We start from the raw sequence: 25,697 nt of genomic DNA, 5'->3' as shown, positions 1-25,697 counted from the left end.
CCAAAGGTTTTTGAGAGTCACAAGTTTGGTATTTGCTGCCAGTAACCCAGAGGAAGTGGTTGATAAATCCATGGTCAGAGTAAAGGTACTGGCAAAATGATGTTGTTATGTAAGGTGCTGTGGGATTCTTCAGTGTGGGCTGGCAAATGCGAGGGTTCAAGTGAAAAACTTCAATATGCTGGACTTAATGTTTGAGTGAGCTTGTAGAACAGCTACCACTATAGAGATGGTGCTCAAAAATGTAAGGCAGTATTACTCAGGGCACAACTGCAAGGTGTAAGTACTGAACAAGCCCTCATGTGGTAACATGATCTTCATAGCTGAATCATGTGAACACTACAAGTGGGTTCAACAGTAGGAAAGATGAATGCTCAAGGCAGGAAGGCTGTATGTCGTGTGGGAACAAAATACAGGGGCTATGCCATAATGTTCTGTGAATCACCCAGCATCAGAATGCCTTTTTAAGGTGGCCAGGTGCTAAAGGGGCATCTTGTGTGGAATCCTGTAGTGAGGTATTTTATTTACATCTGGCATAAGCAGCATTGCTGCAGAAGATGAGGCTGGGTAGGTTTTGGGGAAGAGTTAAATGCTTACATGACTTTTGTTGTTTACAGAATTATTGAAAGGCCTGAATCAAGTTGGATGCGTCAAGAGAAAACCAGCGTTCATTATGGAAAGGTTCTAAAGTTCCCTGGATCTTATGAGAGATGGTATGGTAAGTCTGGACTAATTGATGTCAGCCCAATAGAGTGGAGCCACAGTGCACCAAGACGTTTTAAACTGTCATGGCAGAATTGTGAGGACCATAGTTAATCCATTGGGGAAAGTCAGAGGACATGGCCGGGTGACTTCAAAAGGGGAAGTAGGAAAGAAAAGGTCCAGTGCCTAGAGGAAATCAGACTGGAAGTCATGATGCAACATTGTGGAAGTAGAGAATCAAAAATGGAGAGCCCTGGGGCACAGCCATAGTAGAAGTTGTTATACTTGATCTCTTGATATCTAATAATGTATCAAATACAATGTAGAATTATAGTGACTGTGGCAGTTGTTAAGTGATATATGCCTGTGTTAAATTTAATTTTAACAGGTGTTGTTTAGAAGATATGTAATACAATATTTAGTCATGCATAGTCATGGAGATATTTATGTTAAGGTATCAGTTGTAATCCAGGATGTGATCTAAAGTTGAGTTTATTGTCATGTGCACAAGTACGTGTATGAACAGGTGCAATGAAAATCTTACTTGCAGCAGCATCACAGGTGCATAGCATTATGTAAGCAGCATTCACAAGAAAAAACATAAATTAAACATAAATTATACACAATTTTTATAATAAAGAACACAATTAGAACAAAAAAAAGTCCATTTTAGTGCAAAGTGGTCAATGTTGTTAAACTGTAGCGATTAGTTTTCCGGTTGGATCAAGAACTGAACATTTGAAGGGAAGCAGCTATTCTTGAACCTAATGGTGTGGGACTTCAGGCTTCTGTCCCTCCTGCCCGATGGTAGCTGCGAAAAGATGGCGAGGCCTGAATGGTAGGGATCTTTGATGGATGTTGTCTTCTTGAGGCAGCACCTCCTGTAGATACTTACAACGGTGGGGAGGGATGTGCCCGTGATGTATTGGCCCCAGTCCACTACTCTCTGCAGCTTCTTACATTTCTGCACATTCCAATTGCTGTACCAGTCCATGATGCAACCGGTCAGGATACTTTCAACTATCAGATGTATATGAAGCTTATCTGGAGAAGTGATCCTATGGAATTGCAAGTGTCTGGATTGGATGCTTCAAAATGTTAAGTATAGATCATGAGTGACAAGTTGGGTAACTGAGTAGACCAAGAGGCTGAATATGCTTGGTCAGATTTATGGAATTGTACTAGTGACCCCTGCATTATGTGGGGGTTGTGTTCCTAGAAAATTTTCCATATCACAAAGCAAAGCTGTGTCATCTGCACGTGTCAAGAAACACAAGTTAAATAAAAATAAATTTTATGTTTATTTATTTACTTTCTTTTCACATAAAGTCTGTAAGAAAGAATTTTATTCCGTATTTCAAATTTTTGGGTAGTGATTTGTGAATTCTGTAAGAGTGAATTTCTGTTAACTGAAAGGCTGTAACGTGGGCTTTGCCTGCATGTATCATTTTTCCAAAAAATTAGTTGACTATATGATTTCATCTCTGCAAACAATTAGTTGTTGGTATAATTTTATACATAAATATTTGATAGTTCGTATATGTTTTTATTTCCCTAAGGGAAAGTAGTACAGTATAAAAGATGGTTAGTGTACCTTAAAGAACTGATACACTGTGTACTCACCACTGCTGTTAGTTGGGAGCTGACGGCCCTCAATAAAGGATGTTTCATTGATCAACGTACATCTCTTATTTGCCACAGAAAGCAGGAGCATCTCTGGATCATACACAGGAAGTTGCCCTGATGGTTTTTGATCTAGATCCCAAAAGATAGATACTTTCCATGTGCATCTCACCCTTTCAATTATGGTAGCCAAAATGTCAATGGGAGAAGTCACAATTTCCATTTAGAAAGTTGCATGTCCTAAAGCTCTGGTGAAAATCTTACTGGAGCCATCATATGCTCTGTAGTTATCTCAGTACTGGTATACAACATGCTAGTATTACAGATACAATTGAAGGATTCCTCTTGTGCAAATACCTGCACAAATATTTGCTGTTTTGCAAACATCTTGTATCTAAAGGTCCTAAAATGTTGATGCCTAGCTTGTGAAGCTCAAAGCTCCATATAGTCTGATCATTTGGCCACAACATCTACCAACTTATTTTTCTGCTCCACCTTCTTTAATTTGTGATGTATGTCATCCTATTTGTTCACCTGACTTTGAAAATTCTGCGCCAATTAGAGCTTGATCATGTGAATGGTTGCATGTCCCACCCTGATTCACATCTGGAACATCAGCCCTCAATGGCAGACTTTTTACCTATCAACAAGACTTTCCCATAACACCCAGTGGTAACAAGCCTAACATACTACATAAAGTAGTTTGAAAGATCTAATTTTGTACCACTTTTCCTCAAAAATCACATGGGAATCATGTTAGACTGTGAGTTACTTGTTAGTGCAATTATTTTACAACTCATGAATCCAATGTCACTGCATGGCCATGAATTTACTAGATGTCTTATTTTAATGGGATTTATTCACATGAAATTCTGTATAATGGAAACCTATGAATTGTTCCCCATCCCAGTATTAGACTAAAAGCTACAGCTCTTCAAGTGGTCATCGAAATACGTTATTACTATGACAAGTTTTTGCCTCCAAAACGCTCTCTTAGGCAGTGAGTTCCAACCCCACAACCCTACGGGTAAAACAAATCCTCCACTCCCTTCTAATCTTTTTACTGTTTTGCTTAACCTATGTCTTCTAATAATTATCCTGTCTGCTGAGAGAAAAAGTTCATTCTTGTTCGTCCTGTCTACGCATCTCATAATTTTAAACACTTTAATTAAATTTTCCCTCGGTGTCCCGGTTCCAAAATAAACAACACCAGCCTAGTAATTCAACCTTGACGTTATCCTCATAGAGCTCCTCTTCATCCTCAGTAGTGCTATCACATTGTGGTCAGTGTTAAAGCACATTACGAGTTCATCAGTTACTTATTGAATGTCCATTTCTGTTTCCACCATCCTATCAGGCAGTGAGTTCCACATCCTCACCATTCCATCAATGAAAGTTTTTTTTCTCCTCATTTCTCCTCTAACCTACCTATTACATTAAATCTACATTCTAGTTGTTGACATCCCTGCTCTGAAATGGGTCCTTTCTGTCGGCACGGTAGTGTAGCAGTTAGTGTAACGCTATTACAGTGCCAGTGACCTGAGTTCAATTCTACCGCTGTTTGTAAGTTCTCTCCATGACTGTGTGGGTTTCTTCCAGGTGCTCCGGTTTCCTCCCACATTCCAAAAGACGTACGGGTTAGGTGTGCTATGTGGGCATGCCATGTTGGCGCCGGAAGCGTGGTGACACTTGCAGGCTGTACCCAGCACATTCTTAGACTGTGTTGGTTGTTAACAGAAAGAGACACATTTCACTGTTTGTTTTGATGTACATGTGACTAATAAGTAAACATTATTATTCACTTTTTCTAGTCTACTTTATATACATTAATAAACTACTGCCCCTGCCTCTTTCATTTAGATCATAGCAAATCTGTGTTGTCAGTCCATTTACCCGACCTTGCCCCCTATAATTCATTGCCTTTTGTTAATAAAAATCTTTTATTCTCAGACTTAAGGTTATTAATCTACCACCATTTGTCATTTGCAGAAAGGGGTACCATACGTTTACCAACTTCTGCATGTAGAAATGTTTCTTAAGTTCATCCCTGAAAAGCCTGGCCTAATCTTCAGATGATGCCCCATTGTTCTAGACTCCCCAGCCAGTGGAAATAATTACTGTAATCAATTCCTTCAGTTCCCCAACAAGGCTGAGAAAAAAACCCAATGCAAATTAGTAAGAAATTAGTAAATTGAGCTTGGATTTTAAGAGTCTTTACATTGAGAAGATCTGAAGTAAGAGATATGTATTGTCTTATACTTGTTCATAAATTCTTCCTTTCTCCACTGTTAGCTTACAATTACCATTATACTTTTGCTGATTCATGTTGGCATAATCAACCTTTCTCTCTTTCTGTAGCCCTGACATTTGTTTCAAATCTTAACCCTTTTTTCCTTTAGAAATTGTAATACTTTCTAATTCAGCAACTTATTGTAGTAAAGCAGTTCCTTCATCTATATAACTCTCTCCTAAGCACTCTCCTTATCGTAATTGTTGCAAAATTAAATTGATCGTTTCTTGTTACTGACTCTTCAATTATAGAAAATAGTCCTTAAGTAACAAAACCACCAAAATCTTAAGGCAATTTCTGAATCAACATGTGCAGTATTTTGAAATAACTCGTATTCAATTCATTCATGAGCAAAATGGCTAAAGTATCCTGAAACCTAGCAATCACGTTATAAAGCAAGTTAACTTTATGCGCAGAGTGGTGCCTGATTAGCCAGCTTTTGATTGTTCCTGAGAACAAATACATAGAAAACAAATATCTCTTTCTACCATGCCTTCAGTGGTAGGCCACTGCAGTCCAGAGAGTAAAATGGGTCACAGCTTTCCTTCTGATACTTTTTCTGGAGCTTACAGTGTGTAACAATATTTGAAGGCCCTAACTGGGATCTGTTCTAGTTATTACAACTTTGTTATTATAAATGAGATTGCCAACATGTGCTTGTTGCAGTATTGCAAGGTGTTTGGAAACCAAAGATGACGGGAAAGTCTTCTGAGATCAGGACAGCAGCGTTTCATGTTGCATTTGATTTGCATGTTTGATGCAAAACGACACAGGGTGCATTACATTTAAAACATTGCTTTCCATTCAGATTACACAGGAAATGAATCCATTATATTTTTACATAAAAGATTTATTAAAATTGAAATGTTTCTCCTGATGTATGGAATTTATTAATGCATCATAAAACCTTCACACCTACAAGCCAAATTCATAGGGTACCTTTAGTGCTCGTGATGGTCTTAAAACTGGTAAGGAAACTGGTCGGGCAGTATTTTGCACTGTGCTGGACCCTTGGCTCACGAATTGGTTAATATTTTACTGTCTGGTTGACTGCTGATGCAAAATGTAAATGAATAGTTACATTAGTTTAATTGAAACATTCACATAGCTTTGGGTAATGTTTAACTGCCCTTTATTGCAATTTAGGATTCCATACTAAGTGATAAAAATTTTAAGATTGAAAAGTCTTTGGTATCTGGAATTCTTTCATCTTTTCAATGTTTCTCCTTGCCCTGCCTCCTGGAATACCTTGACTTAATCTAAGGAGAATTCTACATGCTTCAGTAGCACGCCAATATCTTGTTTATGTAGCTATATTTCAAGCAAACACTTGGAAAGATTGGCAGGCCAATTAATCATTAAAAGCATCACAACCCTTTCTCCACTATCAACCATGCGCTTATAATTTTTAGTAAGGATCTCTGTCTAGGGATGAAGATTGAGAAGTCCAATTGATGTTGTATTTTTCTGATCCTGAGAAATCTGATGTTGGTTAATATACCATAATTCAACAGAGGCCAAACCTTCCAGATATGGACACACAACAGGGGTGTGTTTAACCAGTGAACACATACTACTTTACTTTTACCCAGTATTATCTGAAGAACTAAATGTTATTAGAAGTGCCAGTCATAAGAACTAAAAAAAAATTTCTCCTACCAATATTTTCATGAGGCATTGTCTTATACTTAACTGTGCTTTCACATTACAGCGCCAGCAACCTAGGTTCAATTCCCACTGCTGCCTGTAAGGGGTTTGTACGTTCTCCCCGTGTCTGTGTGGGTTTCCTCCGGGTGCTCCGGTTTCCTCCCACATCCCAGAGATGTACAGGTTAGGAACTGTGGGCATGCTATGTTGGCGCTCGAAGAGTGGCGACACTTGTGGGCTGCCCCCAACACATTCCTAGCAACGCAAAAAGACGCATTTCACTGTGTGTTTCGATGCACGTGTGACTAATAAATATCTTACTGGACTTCAGTGGCTCCTTATATGTGGCTGAACTATCTGCGTTTTATGCACTTAAGTCTTGTTAATCTAAACAGTAGGAATTATAGAAGGCAGCAGAAACACAAAGCCTGAGTGGGTTCTCCTTATTCTAAGACCAATGGCAGTGCTTCATTTGTCCCTTCCCACTGCCCCACCAGGAATTTTACCTGGGATCTTCTTAGACTGGTTCAATTCCACAATGACGGTGATGTCCATTTGCCCGAAGGTGATGGGAATCTGGTTCGGAGGAGCTGGGTATACAACTGGCTGGGGCGAATAGGCAAGGTGAAACAGGAGGTGAGAATGTGGAAGTAGGGCTCCTCCAGGTTTGCAGGAAGGGGCCTAGTCTACAGGAGTAGGGTGCTCTATGTGTTGCTGCATGTGGCATACGTGATCTGGACCATGGTCCTGGCAGTCACCCAAACCACCACCTGTTTCAGCTGGAGATCCAGAATGGATTATGTTAGCAGGTACGCAGTGTAGAGATCCCCAGAGAAAGTGGGGATAAATGAATCCCAAGAGCCACTTTTGTGTGTGCTACATTAATACCCTGGATATGCAAACACCAAGAGTCATAATGTGCTGAGATTCCACCTGTACCCAATGTTGTGAAGGATAGGCCTGGCCTTGGTGCTGTGGACCATGCCACACCACCTGTCCTTGTAGAAAAATTTCTGCAGATAAACACTTATGACCACAGGTCATTCAGATAGTAGTTTGCATGGCAGAACCTGGAAGCCCTGCAGAAGAAGGAGACACTGGATCCTGTTGGATAGCTCCCCAGGCAGACTGTCAAACAAGCACCAAGACCCCACTTGGCTAGTGGTGGGAAAGGCCCTCACTGTCAGATCCTTCATGTATAGCAAGAGTCTCAATTCCACCACATGCTACCCTCAAGGTTGCCATGGTGCAAATGGGACAGTCCTCCACCTTCTTATGGACAGGATGTTTGCTGAGATCTGGTAAAGGAATGCAGTGGTCTTTGTTGAGGTCCATCTCAGCAGCTGTGTAACACAGGACACTGTGCCCTTTGGGCTGTTCCCAGGGACACAAAGTGAGACGAGCATCAAATGTTGGAAGTTCATCACCCTAGTGTGCTCAAAACTTGTTGGTCTTCCAGTGCAAGGATGCTGCAAAATGGCACATTCCATGGTGCAGGGGTATGTGCTGCAGAATGCACAGAAGCTAGGCACAGCCATCGCAAAAGCTCTTTGGGAAATGACGTGGTCTGTGATCCTACTGCCACTGGACACTGAGGGGTTGGGGCCTGCATAATAATGTCTTAAACTTATCACTAACAGAATGTTTGGGATTGAAACATTGAAGGCATGTTAACATATGGTAAGCAAGTGTAAATAATACTGTATGCTTGGCACAGTGAATGATGATAATGGCATGTCCCATCTGTGTAACTGCATATTTTGTAAATTTAGTATATTTTTTGGAAAAAATTGATAGAAGCTCAAAACGTATTTTGTTATTAGAAAAACTTCCTTTGGGAGGAGATGTCACACTGTGGCCCTGTTTGTCGCCTCGCACCCCCCCCCCCCCCCCCCTAGAAAGATGTTAAAAATTGTATGGCATTATATGAAGGGCAACAGGGAATTATTCTGGTCAATGTTTCTTAGATAATGTTATGAAAACTATTTATCTGGTCACTTATCTCATTACTGTTTGTGCGGTCTTTTGTTTCAATGAGAGTTTCCCCATGTTACCATGCAAAAACATTTCATTGATAATGAAATGCTTGGATACACACCAGAGAAAGGAAAAATCCAATCTAAGTACAGGTTTGTTCTTTTATTTTAATCAAATTCAAATTATAAGGAAGAAACATTTACAACTTCAAGCCTAAGTTGAGTACCCCAGTAATTACCTCGATACTTGAGCTAGTTATTTAAATTCCCTGACCCCAGATAATTGGGTAGACTCAGGGGTACATGTAAGGGCCAGACACAAGTCCAGTCCATCTGAAGATCATTTCATTTCCAGCAACAATGAAAATCTATCCCACTGTGCTAAAATATTCCACTTTCAGACTGAAATTGAAATCCAGCAGAGTGGAAAACAAAATGGAAATATTATGGCAATGTTGTTGCAGGCAAATGTCTGAAATTGGGATTTGGATGTTCAGGTTAAAGAATGCCATTTACTGATTTAAATACAAATTTGCTTTATATTGTCACTGTAAATTATTAAAAATATTTAGTTCTTAAGTAGTCAAGCTTTCACTTGGGTAAAACATTTTCAGCAGATTAATTAAAGAAAGCACAATGTGCAAAAGGAGCTTTAGTCCTTTATTGTAGTGCATGACCACCTGACTCGAGCCTGACTGGACCCAAATATGTGGGTTGAGTCTGGTATCAAACGTAAAAAGTCCTTGAGTTCAGATAGAATCATTATAATCAATGCACTAAAGCTCAGTACTGTGGGGCGTGGTAAGGCTGACTTCCTGCAACTAGCTGAGAGGCTGTGTCCCCATTTCTTAATGTATGATTTCACTGTGGGATCCTACTATATGATTTGGATTGATCTTGCTTGTGTCAGGTTCTGATCGGATTTTAATTTTACACCTGAGCAGACTACATTCTTGCTTATCATTTTTTTCCCCATTAAGCAGTGCAAGTCATTGATTAAAATAAGGTCATTTCTCAAGCTGGCTAATCTCAAACCTAAATTGAACCTCGTGACTGTCATAAAAATGATTTAAAAATAAAATTGGAGTATAGAAGCATAATTTAACATGTACTACAACTGCCTCAAAAGCATAAAACAATAAAAAAGTCTACAGGACTGTGCAGCATACATTGATTTGCAGTTCAGGTTATTGTTTAAGTGCTCCTGGCGCACATCATAAACAGCTGGTTAAATTAGAGTTAACCTTGGGTTAAGTTTAATCTCTCAGTGAAGGAGTTAATGACTCTGTGATGAAAGCTCCACCATTCAAAATTCGGAAATGATAATCGGGAAATCTCAAAGTATAAAGTCTATATACAGTATGCCCTGGTGTCGTTTGTGGCAAGTGCCATTGGATTTTGGAAAATAGGAACAGAGGGTTCAAGGAGGTTACCAAGATTTTATCAGTATAATATATTATCAACGTATGATGTGATGAGTAATCTACATATTGTCTTTGTATATTTATCTGATGGGGTTCTGTTTTTGTTGCTCATTGTAGCAACTGGCCAATTTGGCTTCCAACAAGCTATAATGAACTCATTGTGACCCAATTGTGACCTTGCCCAACATAGTGTATTTCAAGTGGACATCCAAGAGCCAGTTTGGTCTGGTCAGAGCCAGTTTGAGCTGGTCAGAAATGGCTTTGCAAGGTTTGCTTCTTTCAATAATTAGCTTCCAGCACAAGGGCTTTCTTGGCCAAGCAACAAACCTGATGAAAATGCACAAAATCTGACCAGTAGCTAAAATTTAAAGCAGTGGGCACACCTAAAGAGTTAATGGCTATGAATGGGGTGAAACAAACAATTTGCTGGAGGAAGTCAGTGGATCAAGCAAAATCTGTGGGTGGGGGGAGAAATTGTTGATGTTTCAGATTGAAACCCTGCAACAGTGTCTCCATGAATGGGGTGAATATTGTTTCAGCCTTTATAAAGCTTCCAAATATATTTAAATATTTTCAGTTCTTTGCTACAAAAATAATTAAGTTTCAGAAAAACCCATGCATAAACAGAGAACCAGTGGCCAGTTGATAAAATGGTATAAAGCAATGACTCCCAGTATAACAACTGTCAATGTGGACTTGTTGCTACAAGAAGTAGGGTAAGAGTGGGATTGTCCTTTTTGAAATTTCAGGCCCTCTTATAAAACTATATAATTGATATTTAGTTGCATTGGTATTGCTGTGTGGGGGAAATGTTTGTAGTCCTGGTTGCTTTTTCTGAGATTAATTTCCTTCCATATTTTTATTTGCACCTTTTGAAAACAACTCAAAACATGATGAGGATGGAATTCATGTGCAGGCTCTGACATGGTGTCAGTTATGGTGCATTTGGTAGCACTTGTATTGTTAGCACTAGTGCTCTCCACATGGGTAAAGACAAGCCAGGGAACTACTGGGAGCCTGACATCAATGGTGGGTAAGTTATTGGAGGGAATTCTGAGGGACAGGATCTACCAGCATTTGGATATACAAGGATTGAATAGGGATAGTCGGCCTGACTTTGTTTGTGGAAAATTGTGTCTGTTAGAATTTTTTTGAAGAGGTAACCTAGAGGATTGAAGAGGGCAGGGTGGTGGAAGTTGTCTATATGGCCTTTACCATGGCCTTCACAAGGTCCCGCATGGAAGGCTGTTTGGGAAGGTTAGATTGCATGGGATCCAGGGAGAGCTGGCTAATTGGCTTGACGGTAGGAAGCAGAGGATGGTGGGGGGTTGTTTGGACTGGAGGCCTATGACTTGTGTGCCACAGGGATCGGTGCTGGACCCTTTGTTGTTTGTCATTTACATAAACGATTTGGATGAGAATGTACAAAGCATGGTCAGTAAGTTTGCAGATGACACTAAGATAGGTGGTATCAGAGACAGTGACGAAGGCTATCAAAATTTACAGGGGGATCTTGATCACCGAGCTAAATGGGCAGAGGAATGGCAAAGGGCATTCAATCCAGATAAGTGTAAGGTGTTGCATTTTGGGACGGCAAACCAGGTTAGGACTTGTACAATGAATGATAGGGCCCTGGGGAGTGTTGCAGAACAGGGGGACCTAGGATTACAAGTACATAGCTTGTAGTTCCCTGAAAGTGGCGTCATGGGTAGACAGGGTGGTGAAGAAGGCATTTGGCATGTTGGCCTTCATCAGTCAGAGAATTGAGTATAGGATTTAGGATCTCATGTTGCAGTTGTACAAGACGTTAGTGAGGCTGCACTTGGAGTATTTATAATTTTGGTTCCACTGTTATAGGAAATACATCATTAAGATGGAAAGAGTGCAAAGAAGATTTACGAGGATGTTGCCAGGACTTGGGCCTGAGTAATAGGGAGAGATTGGGCAGGCTAGTACTTTACAGTTTGCAATGTAGGAGACTGACGGGTGACCTTACAGAGGTATATAAAATCATAAGTGGCATAGATATGGTGAATGCACACAGTCTTTTTCCAAGGGAAAGAGAATCAGAAACTGGAGGGCATCGGATTAAGTTGAGAGGGGAAGGATTTAAAAGGGCCTTGAGGGGCAACTTCTTTACACAGTGGGTGGTGTGTATATAGAATGAGCTGCCAGAGAAAGTGGTTCAGGCAGATACATTTAAACCACACTTGGAGAGGGACATGGGTAGGAAATGTTTAGGGGGATATAGGTTAAATGCAAGCAAATAGGACTAGCTTAGATGGGAATCTTGGTTGGCATGGCCCAGTTGGGTCGACAGGCCTGTTTCCCTGCTGTATGACTCTATCACTCTGTTTATGCTCTGATGAGTTGATGTTTCCTTACACAGAAAAAAAATTAACATTATTTACTTTGCAAACAAGGTTCTGATAATGTATGAATAAGCAATTACAGCATATAAAACAGGTCGAGGTTTGAAAGGTGTGATAAGTACTGATGTGAAGACCCATCTTTGCAGTAATGTTGCTTGATTCTGATGAGTTTAGGGGTGGACAACAAATGCAACTACAATTAAGTCCATACCCGTGTTGCAACAGGACTTGCTATTACAAACCCACAATGATCTTTGGCATCTCTATCTCTACTTCATAAATTACCTGCCACTGAAGGACACTGCTGGGAGCATAAGTAGGCCCTCAGTTTAACATCTCATCCAAAAGTCAATGTTTCCAGCTGTACAGCATTCTCTCACTGTTGGAGTGGCAATTCAGATTTTTGGTCTCAAATCTCAGGAGTGGGACTTGAGCCCAGTAGTTTTTATCTCCGAGGTAGAATTGCACCATAACTGACACTGTATCAGACCCTGCGAATGAATTATTTCACCATTATTTCCAAAAGATGCATCGAATTACAGTAGAAAATGACAGAAAAAGTAACCAGAAATACAAAAATGACATTCCCTGACAATACCAATGCAGGATCAAAATGCAACCAATGATAAGTGAAAAGAAATGGAATCTAGTTTTATAATTGTAATAACCTTTTAAGAATCAGACTTCTATAGGCTAGGCCACAGGATTCAGAAACTTGGCAAGTTCCCATGATCTGCAATGTGGTAATTATTTGGCTTTGATGCTGAGTGGGGGATAAATCTTGACCAGGACACTGTGCAGAACTCTTACTATTCGGCAAAACTGCAAAGACTGGTGTAAGTTCCTTGCATGGTTCTAGTGCCTGCAATGAACTCGCAGCACAGCTTCTCCCACAGACACTTATATCTATTGGTTATGAAATGCATCCTGCCATTCCTCAGGTGCGCACAGGTCTCATTTTATGACCATCTCTTCACCGAAGCATCGTCCTGTCTGCAGAAAAACGAGTTGCTTGTTAACATTAAAGAGCAGATGCTGAAAGCAAACCATCTAGCTAAACAGGTCAGACAGTGGTCTGTAGGCCCTTTGTTTATTATTAGAATGTAAATCTCATAGCTTTAGAGTCTCCTCCAGCATTTTTCTCACTGTTGATGGCTATCAGAGGTTAAAAGTTTGAACATGATGGGACTCTGGTGAAATGTTAAATACTATGCTGTGTGTGTCTGTAATTACACGTTATTCAGTTCTGCACATTACTTGTATAACACCATATTAAAATGTAAGCCGATTGAAATACTACCAGTTGAAGCAACAACAAAAGACATTTTTTTGTCTTCCTGGCCAACTGTATCTTTTCATGGAGAGCATTCATTAAAATTAGAACAAGCTTGAGTGAAAAAAGAAAATATTTTATTTTCAATTATTAACAGCATTCCTGCTCCTCTGATGCTCGTACATATATCTGCTAATTTTCTCCTTCTCAGGAACTGGTCACTGGGCCTCATCATAAAATCCCTGTTTTCCATATTATTTGTAGCCTATTTCCTGACACTTTAGGCATCCAGAAGTAGGGTCCATTTTGAAGGGTGCCTGCTGCTTTCCTGGTGTTAACTGGACAGCAAGGCTCTCAAATCCACTTTTGTTCTTGCCATGTTAAACTCAGACAAAGTGAAATAATGTTGTCCCTTTTGCATTGCTTGTCTCCTCTGCACAATTGGGTAATGATGCAGCTCATTGGATTTCCATTTAGTTCTGATAAGACTAATGTTTTTGGTAAGCTATTCACGCTTGTCCAGCTCACACACTGATACAGCAACCACGAATTAAATGATACAGTATATATAATATTGGTTGTGAACAGGAATTGTTGTAATAAGGCTGTTATTTCTTCAAAGATTGTGTCTTGTAGACTGCTTTCTAGACAGCAGCAATGTTGATAGAAATCTCCACAGAAGCAATCTGTGAGAAACCTTTGGATAGAATTTTGGGCTCCTGGTGTCTTGGATATTGGTCTGCACATTGCAAATGGTTGTTGGGATTACACAATATACCACAAAAGCTATCAGGGCTCTCAGTCCTGTCACTACTTGACCAACAGGAAATGTGAGTCCTGCAGCAAATTTAACACACTGCTCATTGATATTAAACAGCATTCTTTATCACATACTTCACAAGTTGTATTTAGCAGGGAGAATTAGCAGGCCTTGGAGGCCCTAAAGTGTATTAAGGTGGATAAATCCCCAGGGCTTGACCTAGTGCATTCTTGGACCTTGTGGGAAGCTAGGGAAGAAATTGCAGAGGCCCTTGCAGAGACTTTTGCTTGATGTCTGGCCATGGGTGAGGTTCCGGAGGACTGGAGAGCGGCTAATATGGTACCATTGTTTAAAAAGGGTAGCAAAAACAAACCAGGAAACTACAGGCCCGTGTCTGACATCAGTGGTGGGTAAATTGCTGGAGGGGATTCTGAGGGACAGGATCTACCAACATTTGGAGAGACAGGGTCTGATTCAGGACAGTCAGCATGGCTTTGTGCGTGGGAAGTTGTGTCTAACAAATCTCTTGGAGTTCCTTGAGGAGGTAACCAAGAGGGTGGATGAAGGTGAAGTTAGCAAGGCCTTTGATAAGGTCCCTCATGGCAGGTTAGTCTGGAAGGTTAGATCGCATTGAATCCAGGGGGAGATGGCGGATTGGATTCATAATTGGCTCAGTGGTAGGAAGCAGAGGGTGATGGTCGAGGGTTGTTTCTCAGACTGGAGGCCTGTGTCTAGTGTGCCACAGGGGTCAGTGCTGGGACCTTTGTTGTTTGTAATTTATATAAACTATTTGGATGTGAATGTACAAGTACAAGTTTGCAGATGGTACTATAATAGCTGGTGTTGTAGATAGTGTAGAAGGTTATGAAAAATTACTGGGGGATCTTGATCAGCCAGATATATGTGTTGAAGATTGGCAAATGGCTTTCAATCCGGATAAATGTGAGATATTGCATTTTGGGAGATCAGACAAGTGTAGGACTTGTACAGTGAATGATAGGGCACCGGGGAGCATTATGGAACAGAGGGACCTAGGAGTGCAAGTGTATAGTTCACTGAAAGCGGTGTCACAGGTAGATAGGGTGTCGAAGGGGGTGTTTGGCACACTGGCCTTCATCAGTCAGAGTATAGGAGTTGGGAAGTTATGTTGCAGTTACATCGATGTTGGTGAGGTTGCACTTGGATCATTGAGTACAGGTTTGGTTACCCTGTCATAGGAAAAATGTTATTAAACTAGAAAGAGTGCAGAAAAGGTTATCAGGATGTTGTTTGGATTTGAGGGCCTGAGTTACAAGAAGAGGTTGCGTAGACTAGGACTTTATTCCCTGGAATGTAAGAGATTGAGGGGTGACTTGATAGAGGTATATATGATCATGAAGGGCATAGGCAGGGTGAAAGCACATAGTCTTTTTCCCAGGGAGAGGGTGCTAAAAACAAGAAGGCATGTGTTAAAGATCAGAGGCAAGAGATTTAACAGGGACATCAGGGTGGCAGCTTCACACAAAGGGTGGTGCGTATTTGGAATGAGCTGCCAGAAATGGTGGTTGTGGCGGGCACATGAGCAACATTTAAAAGACATCTAGATAAGTACATGGATAGGAGAGGCTTAGAGGGCTATGGGCCAAACGCGGGCAGATGGGACTAGCTTGCTGGGCAACACGGTCGCCGTGGATAAGTTGGGCCAAAGGGCCTGTTTCTATGCTGTATGACTTCATGACAAGAGGATCTCTATTGCTGTGGAATGATTATAACAAGGCTGCACTCACGCATGCCCAGAGAGAAACTTCCTTAATTCATTCTGTTTTTGTATCACTTCCCATGTTTTTCAGTGAATTTTGCACATGCAGTACGAATGGCAGGAAATGGAAGTTTTCCACTTAGAGCTGAAGCCTTACATTCCCAGGACTTCTACAACAGAAGTTGAATCTTTGTCAGATTCTTCTGTAGCTCAAATTTGGGAAGATCAGAGTCTTTGCTGAAAAATATTTAAATTACTACCTCTAAATATACATTGGGTAGTCTATTTATAGGGTATTTTAAAATAATTTCCCCAGTTGTTTATATGGATGGAATTTTTTTCATGTTCTTGAAATCTCTCACATTGGCATACTTTTGCCCCCTCCTATCTAGCTGATCCTGGCAATTCCTGCCCTTTTCTAATATACCACAGCACTCTTCTCTTTCAAGGCCATGCTAGCACACTGCTTTCTCTCTGTAATTCAAGCTCACATTCTGAAACCACACTCCCCCATTTTATATTCAGTCTCGCTCCAACAGTGTAATTTGCTTTTCTTCATCTTGCACCAACCCCAGTTTATGTTGGAGCTCTCCCACCTCCCTGCACCCCCTTCATTCAAGCTGGCCCTTTCCCTCTCCTTCTCTCAGTTCACCCTTGTGTTCTTCTCCCTTTCCCTGATTGGCTTCCTGTGCTCTCACCCTCGTCATCCAGTGTCATCCTGAAGTCAGATTGGAAGCAGCATGTAGGAATCAGGATTGGGATAAAGGACATCCAGGAGAAAGCCAGGAATGCAACCGACAGGAGTTGTGCAATGATGATGTTTTTTTTTCCCGTCTAGTCTGTCTGGAAAAAGGTTGCAAGGCACATCGATGAGGAGAAGATCGTGGAAGCCTTTACATTGGATCTCCCCAATCTGAATATTATCTTGGTATATCTGAGAATAAACCACCTGTCTGTATACAGTAAGCAGAGAAGGAATGTTCCTAGCTCTTCTGTCTCACTGTTCTTTCCCCCACACCCAGATGCATTTCACTTCCTTCCCTCCCCTCACCTCCCCACCTCTTCTCAATCCCCAGTGGGTCGGGTTTTCTATCTCTTGCCCAATGATGGATGAGTCAGGGATTTTGGCTGACCAACTTCATCATGCTGATGCCTGCTAATATTGGGACAACTCCCTCAGATTTGACATCAGTCTTGAATTATTAGTTCGTAGGATTTTGCGGGTTTAGCTGGACTGAGAAAACAGTCTTGTGCCTTGTCCTGCTTCAGCAAGGATTGGATTTGCTGAGATCAGACTGCATAACTTGCATTGGATAAACAGTGACATCTGCTGAAAGTAAATACTTATGGCAGCTTTATTAAACAAGGAACAAGTTCTTTAATATAAAGAGGTCTTATTTCCTCTCTACCTGAATAATAACTGTTTGAAGTGTGCAACCAATTGGAAAAGTAACCAGAGTCCTGTTTTAACATATTTTCTTTTATTTTGTTTAGTGCCATTATATCTTTAGTTGGATTTTATGTAGATGCCAAAGAGCACATGCATTTCCAGATTAATATTTTGAATGAAAACGTCAGTTGGACACTCTTGCAATGACCTAGTGTTTAGTGTTTCCTTCCTATTTGCTTTAAAGAGATGCACCTCACCATGCGAATTGATTACAAGGTGTTGAGATTAACCTACTTAAAGAACACCATACTAATTGTCAAAACATATTAAGGCTACTCCATGAGGGATTTTTGTTTTGGATGGTCAGGAGGATTTATAGAAACATCTTTGGCACTACCTGTTTTCTGCTTCACTCTTCATATTTGAATATTGTGGTGGTGGTGAGGGCAAAATTGAAACTTGCCAGTTGAAGAGGGGATCCTAGTGCTTTCTTAAAATCATCTCACCTTTTTTTAATGCAGTGTTGACCCCAGTAACTGTATTTAGTATTCCAAATATCGAGAGTTGGTGGTAATTGCTTTTAGGCTTTATTGTTCAAACAGAATTCGTGATAAGTTTCACCCAGGGCCTCCACTTCATTCTTAAACCTTAGGGACTGATCTGGTTCCAACACCACATACCGTAGTACTGGAAAGAGGTGGAGAGAGAGAGAGAGTGAGACATTGGGACGGACAGACAGACACTGACGGATACAGAGACAGAGAACAGAAGAAACAATGCCGCACTCCTTCATGTGGCATCACTGTTGAAATAATTGAAGTCACTCCATTTAGAGTCATAGAAATAAGACATAGAGTTAAAAGCATGGAAACAGGTCCATCCACCCAACTTGTCCATGACAACCAAAATTCCTAAGCCTGCATCTGGGCCATATCCCTCTAGTCCTTTTTTATTCACATACCTGTCCAAATGTCTTTTAAACACAGTAATTATACCAGCCTCTACCACTTCCTCTGGCAGCTCATTTCATATACCCACCACCCTCTGTATGGAAAAACTTGCCCCTTGGATTCCCTTTAAATCCCTTCCCTTTAAATCTTTTCCCTCTCACTTTAAACCTATGCCCTCTAGTTTTAGATTCCTCTACCCTGGGGGGGAAGAAAACTGTGACTATTGACCCTGTCTATGCCCCTAATCATTTTATAAAACTCCAGAAGGCCACCCTTCAGCCTCCTTTGCTCCAGGGAAAACAGTATGAGTCTATCCAGTCTTCCTTATCACTCAAGCCCTCCAGTTCAGGCGACATCCTTGTGAATCTTTTCTGCACCATCTCTAGCTTAACCACAATCTTCCTATAGCAAAGATGGCACACAGTACTTCAAGTGTGGTCTAACCAACATTTTGTACAACTGTAACATGACGTCTCAACACTTGTACTCAATGCCACGGCCAATGAAGGCAAGCATGCTATATGCCTTCTTTACCAACCTGCCTACCTGTGTTACCACTTTCAGTGAACGATATACTTGTATCCCTAAATCTCTCTGTTCAACCACGCTCTCCAAGGCCCTGCCATTCACTGTGTATCCCAAGGCCCTGCCGTTCACTGTGTATCCCAGGGCCCTGGCGTTCACTGTGTATGCCCTGCCCTGATTCGTCTTCTCAAAATGCATTTTCCATTTGCTGTTTGTGTGATGGAATGAAGTTGTGGACCTGCTGTGAAGGACCTCTATCTTGTTCCTACCTAAGTTTAAAAGAAATGTATTAAAGTATTACATAGAACAGTACAGCACAGAACAGACCCTTCAGCCCACAATGTTGTGCCAACATAGCTATTCCCTCTTAGCTACAGAATGCCCATGTCCCTCTATTTTCCTCTCATTCATGTGCCCTTTCATGTATTCTTTCACCTTCTGAAGGATTTATGCTGCATTTAAAGCAAGGTTAATTGCTCCACCTCATCCAATTTCATGACAATTGTATGAGAAATTTGAGGGGCCTTTCATGGAACACTAAGCAACTCGGGCCACCTTTCAGCTGGTTGGATTTTTGTTGAGGCCTTATAAGAGCCTAATGGACATAATTCACTCATTAGGCCAGAATCACCTCTGTCAGTGACCTTTTGATGTGAAAGAACAGACAGAAATAGCCTCCAATCTCCCCATCAGCATTTACTGGCAGTTTACTGTGTGGATTGTTGACAACTTTCTTGATGAGGACCAAGTAAAATTTCAGGATCAATATTTCCTTCATTCAGGTAGCTAATCAACCTGAATTTCTGACTCATTGTCGAGGCACAACGAACTGTTTGTGATGCTTAGCTGCTGAGTTATAATTCAATGCACAGATGCCCTCTTTGGAGATGTGATGAAGATGTATATTGAGTCAATCTGCATTTAATTACTGCTTATTGAAGGAGGTTTTGCTCTTGTACATTTCTAGATTTAAGTTTGAACCACACAGCACAGAACAATTGCCTTGCTCTTCTTCAGACATTTAACACTTTAAAGCATACCACCTGAAGCCTCCCTATTGGTGCATGGTATTTGGAACCCATTGGATGGGGTGTAATGGATGCTCTTACACCATCAATGTGATTAGGTAGATATTATTGCACAAGATACTTGCATGCTGTGGAGTTTGATTGTCTTCCTTTTCCAGCAATGAGCTGTAGAAGGCCCGGACCTGTTTCATGGCACATAAGCATTAGACTTTATCTAGTTTGTCGTGCCTGTGGACCATTGGAAACAGTTATAAGATAGCTGACAGAGCAATTGTTTTTATGTTGTTCCTTTTTTTGCTGCCTTCCTTTTCTGTAGTAAACCCACAGCAGGTGGTATTGTAACCTGTTCTGTAAAGAAATAGCCCAAACCTATTTAAAATGTCACTGTAGGCTTTTGTTACAGTGAACCACAACTAATTACAGGGAAGGTGAAATTCATGAGTAATCCAAAATCTAGTCAGAATGATTCATCCAAAAAAATGTACCTAGTAGTCCTCTGGTAGCTGGTTTTGTAGGATGTTTACCTGTGGGGACATAGACTGGGAGTGAGCAGGCAGCTAATTGTTGATGGCACATCACCAACAAACCCAATGCTCATATGCTTGCATGTAGAAGTTGGCAAATGACAACTAGTAAGTGGGGACTTGTTTGCCTCCTCAGGTTGAGCACACTTGCATTTGAGGTAGGAGGTTTTGGATTCAAGTTTCCTTTCAGCAACTTGAGTGGAAACCAGAGTAGAACTGTACTTTAGGTGATGCTGTCCTGTGGATAAAGTGTTAAACTGAACCCCTCTCCACTTTCTCAGGTGGAACTGAAAGATTCCAGGGCACAATTTTGAAGAAGAGCAGGAAACCCATCCCCAACCTCCTGACTGACATTTCTCACTCGATTTCTCAATCAGCGTTACCAGAGTAGATTATCTAATCACATAATCTGTATGTGCATGCTATGTTCATATCAGCAGCTGAGTTTCCTACATTGCCACAGTGTACATACACCAAAAATGTAGTCATAAACCATGGCTGTGAAACTGCTGTATAAATGATATTTATTTTTCCTTAAAACGAAAGTTTGTCATCTATCCTTTCAAAATGAAGATATTCCTTTAAATAAAAGAAAATACAAGATTTTATTTTAATTATAGTTTGCAGTGGATTTGGTACACATTAAGCAGTGCCCTTTATCATACACTTCACTGCACTGTTACAAAGACTTCTAATCCAGGATGTGGAAACAAAGCAGTGTTGCTCAAGCACATTTACAACAGAGTTTGCCCAGACAGTCATAATTTTCTGCTGTCATATCTCAGCAACTTCTACCATATTACATGAATGGAGGAAAACAGAAAATTTTCCACTCTGAATCTGAAGGCATGCATTATAGCAAAGGTTAAATAAAGGGCAAAACTGCACTGTTTCAACAATGTATCCTTAATCCAAGCTCAGAAACTCACTCACTTTATTGTTTTATTTCCATACAAGTGTAGGGATGACCGTATTCGCTGTCATGTTTTTGTTTGTTCATTCAGGGAATGTGAAGGTCATTGGGAAAGGGAACAATTATTGCCTGTCCCTGACTGCATGAGAAGGCACTAGTGAACTGCCTTCTTATACCATTGGATTTTTCAATTTATGAACACTTAACTTACAAATTTTTACCATCATGCCATTGATTGTTTGGAGTACGTCTTTGATTTATAAACCTGTTTTTTTCTTATGAAAATAGTGTGCCACTCTCCGCCCATAGGAATACACTGTTCCAGCATTCCCATAATACATTTCATCCAGGCTTTTCTATTTATACATTTTTGCTAATGAAATGTTTTCCAGGATTGTGTCTCTTTCATAAATCAAGAAATGCCTGTACTCTATTCTCATATAATCTCGATTTCCCATCTAGAAAGGGGAGCAACATTTTTGATGACTATCTATCACAGTGAACCTAACTGATGAATTTTGGCAGACTGTTCAACTGTAGAATACAGCTTGGTGAAAGGATGACTTGTGTTTATATGACGTAGGTGAACAAGGTTCAAGCATGTGGAATAGAAGGCATGACAGTAGGTGCAAGGGGGTTATTTCTTCTTGTTGACAAGTTTAGAGCTAGTGAGTGCCCACAGTCTCAAAATAATTGAAATTGGTTTATTATTGTCACATGTACGGTACCAAAGTACAGTGAAAAACTTTGTTTTGCATGCCATCCATACAGATTATTTCACCACATCAGTACATTGAGGTAGTTCAGGGGAAAACAATAACAGAATGCAGAATATAATGATACAGTTACAGTGTAGTTCAGGCAGACAATAAGGTGCAAGGCCATAACGAGGTAGATTGAGAGGTCAAGAGTCCATTTTATTGTACAAGAGGTCTGTTCAGTAGTCTTATATCAGTGGATAAAAGCTGTCCTTGAGCCTGGTGGTATGTGCTTTCAGGCTTTTGTATCTTCTGCCCCATGGGAGGGGGGGGGGGGGGAAGAGAGAATGTCCAGGGTGGGAGGGGTTTTCGATTATGCTGGCTGCTTTTCTGAGGCAGTGAGAAGTGTAGACAGAGTGCACGCAGGGGAGGCTGGTTTGCGCGACGTGCTGAACTATGTCTATAACTCTCTGTGGTTTCTTGTGATCTCAGGCAGAGCAGTTGCCGTACCAATCTGTGATGCATCCTGATAGGGTGCTTTCTATGGTGCATGTGTAAAAATTGTTGAGGGTCAAAGGGGACATGCCAAATTTCCTTATCCTCCTGAGGAAGTAGAGCGTTGGTGAGCTTTCTTGGTCATGATGTCTATTGGACCAAGACAAGCTATTGGTGATGTTTACACCTAGGAACTTGAAGTTCTCAACCATCTCCACCTCAGCACCATTGATGTAAACAGGAGTACCCCGTTTCCTAAGGGGTAGACTATTTATGATTGAAAAGAGGAGAAATGTCTTCACTCAGTGGATGTGAATCTTTGGAATGCTCTACCCCAGAGGCTGTGGAGGCTCAGTCATTGATTGCATTCAAATTGGACCTCTTCATATTAAAGGAATCAAAGGATATAGGAATAGGGTAGGAAAATGGTGTTCGAGGGAGAAGATCAGTGGCACATACAGAAGAGCTGCCTCCCCAGCACCAGTGATCTGGGTTTAACCCTGCCCTTCAGTGCTGTCTGGAGTTTGCTCGTTCTCAGGTGTGGGCTGGTAGGTTAATTGGCCATTGTAAATAGCTCCGAGTGTGTAGATGAGTGGTAGAGTTTGGGGATAGTTGAAGGACATGTGTGGACAATGAGAAAAAGTAATTTGTTTCGAATTGGTGTAATAATGGATGCTTGACAGTCGGTGTGGACTCAGTGAGCCAAAGGCCCTACTTCTGTGCTGTATGACTCTAGGACTCTATCATCAGTTGTGATCATGTTGAATGATGGAGCAGGTTTGAGGGGCTGAATGGCCTATTCCTTTCTTATTTCTTGTGCTTTTATTAGCAACATTTTTTTTGTAATTGGATGCATGCAACAATAGCTTCAATAACAAAATAGAGTAATGTTAACTATCCAATTTGGACATCATGGGCTAGTTCTATAGCAGGCTGCCCATAAAGATTGACAGGAGTGCCTAGTTGTACAGCTGATTAGTCCAGCTTTATTAGACCACAGCACCAAGTTTTGCCATATTTCATAAACTTTGATTTAAAACTTGTCAGAATTCAAAAATGTAGTAAGGTTCTGCAAAAAAAAAACTTAATTACTTGAGAGTATTTCGTCCCCAGACCAATCAAGGTGCCTAGTAGTTATCCTCACATTGTGATTCAAGTATTAAGAGCAATATTTTCCTGTTCAATGGTTTTATAACAGTTGTCCTGATTTGATTTTGAAAAGATAAGCTGTGTGTGATTTGCTCATGGGAGATTGTGTTACCATCACTGGTTAGCATATGAATTTACCCTACAATTTCAGCAGTGTAGTGTTATGGTATTGGATTTATAACTTGGAGAATTTTAATTCAAATCCCACTATGCAAAAATTGCATAAACAAATTCAATAAATTTGGGAATTTAGGAGTTACTACCTGCATAAATGTTCATGAAAACTAACCTGTACTAGTTCATTAAGGATCTCCAAGGAAAATAATCTGCCATACCGACCTATTCCATGAGACTTGATGTTTGCTGAATAATGTGCCAACCATACAGTTGTGCAAACAAGTGCTATGTTGTCAACTAGGCACAAGCAATAAATATCATCTTTCTAGTGTCCTAAGGAAAAAAAAAACAAAACATTAATCAGTCTCAGATAACTCATTGTATATTGTAAAGCAGAAATGTGGCAAGTATTCAGGGGATATTTGTGTGGAGCTCTGCATAGACATGTTCCAATGAGACAGGGGAGTCATGACAGGATACAGGAACCATGGCGTACGAAGGCTATAATAAATCTAGTCAAAAGGAAAAGAAAAGCATACAAAAGGTACAGAGAGCTAGGTAATGTTAGCGATCTGGAGGAGTACAAGGCTAAAAGGAAGGAACTTAAGAAAGAGATTAGGAGAGCCAGAAGGGGACATGAGAAGGCCTTGGCGGGCAGGATTAAGGAAAACCCCAAGGCGTTCTACAAGCATGTGAAGAGTAAGAGAATGAAATGCGAAAGGATAGGGCCTATCAAGTGCAGCAGTGGGAAAGTGTGTATGGATCCAGAAGAAATAGCGGAGGTACTTAATGAATACCTTATGTCAGTATTCACCACGGAAAAAGATCTGGAGGATTATAGTGGAGACTTGCAGCGGCCTGAAAAGCTTGAGCATGTAGATATTAGAAAAGAGGTGGTGCTGAAACTTTTGGAAAGCATCATTAGATAAGTCGCCGGGACTGGATGAGATGTACCCCAGGTTGCTGTGGGAGGCGAGGGAGGAGATTGCGGTGCCTCTGACAATGATCTTTTTGTCATCCATGGAGATGGGAGAGGTTCCGGAAGATTGGAGGGTTGCGGATGTTGTTCCCTTATTCAAGAAGGGGAGTAGGGATAGCCCAGGAAGTTATAGACCGGTGAGTCTTACCTCAGTGGTTGGTAAGCTGATGGAGAAGATCCTGAGGGGCAGGATTTATGAACATTTGGAGAGGTATAATATGATTAGGAATAGTCAGCATGGCTTTGTTAAGGGCAGGTCCTGTCTTACGAGCCTGATTGAATTTTTTGAGGATGTGACTAAGCACATCGATGAAGGGAAAGCAGTAGATGTAGTGTACATGGATTTCAGCAAGGCGTTTGATAAGGTACCCCATGCAAGGCTTATGGAGAAGGTGAGGAGACATGGGATCCAAGGGGACATTGCAGTGTGGATCCAGAACTGGCTGGCCCACAGAAGGCAAAGAGTGGTTGTTGAAGGGTCGTATTCTGAGTGGAGGTCGGTGATCAGTGGGGTACCTAAGGGATCTGTACTGGGACCCTCACTATTTGTGATTTTTATAAACGACCTGGATGAGGAAGTGGAGGGGTGGGTTAGTAAGTTTGCGGATGACATGAAGGTTGGGGGTGTTGTGAATAGTTTGGAGGGCTGTCAGAGGTTACAGAGGGACATAGGATGCAGAGTTGGGCTGAGAAGTGGCAGATGCAGTTCAACCCAGATAAGTGTGAAGTGGTTCATTTTGGTAGGTCAAATATGTTGGCGGAATATAGTATTAATGGTAGGACTCTTGGCAGTGTGGAGGATCAGAGGGATCTTGGGGTCCGAGTCCATAGGACACTCAAAGTGGCTGTGCAGGTTGATTCTGTGGTTAAGAAGGCATATGGTGTATTGTCCTTCATCAATCAGGGAATTGAATTTAGGAGCCATGAGGTATTGTTGCAGCTATATAGGTCCCTGGTCAGACCCCACTTGGAGTATTGTGCTCAGTTCTGGTCGCCTCACTACAGGAAAGATGTGGAAGCCATAGAGAGGGTGCAGAGGAGAATTACAAGGAGGCTGCCTGGAATGCAGAGCATGCCTTATGAAGGCAGGTTGAGGGAACTCGGCCTTTTCTCCTTGGAGAGACGGA

The 25,697-nt window shown here is 41.0% G+C and overlaps 1 long non-coding RNA gene across 2 annotated transcripts in view; it reads left to right on the top strand.

Moving 5' to 3' along the window:
* The window catches only part of LOC127569948 (uncharacterized), a 58,865-nt gene that overhangs the window by 5,105 nt on the left and 28,063 nt on the right, over positions 1–25,697 (top strand). For both annotated transcript variants that reach the window (XR_007956270.1, XR_007956269.1), the window contains exon 2: positions 615–715. This is a non-coding gene — a long non-coding RNA (uncharacterized LOC127569948). The remainder of the gene's footprint in view (positions 1–614; positions 716–25,697) is intronic.

Source organism: Pristis pectinata, chromosome 4 (genome assembly GCF_009764475.1).
Source record: "Pristis pectinata isolate sPriPec2 chromosome 4, sPriPec2.1.pri, whole genome shotgun sequence".
NCBI lineage: Eukaryota > Metazoa > Chordata > Chondrichthyes > Rhinopristiformes > Pristidae > Pristis > Pristis pectinata.
The sequence above is the reverse complement of the archived record's forward strand: the minus strand, read 5'-3'. Positions and strand labels throughout refer to the sequence as shown.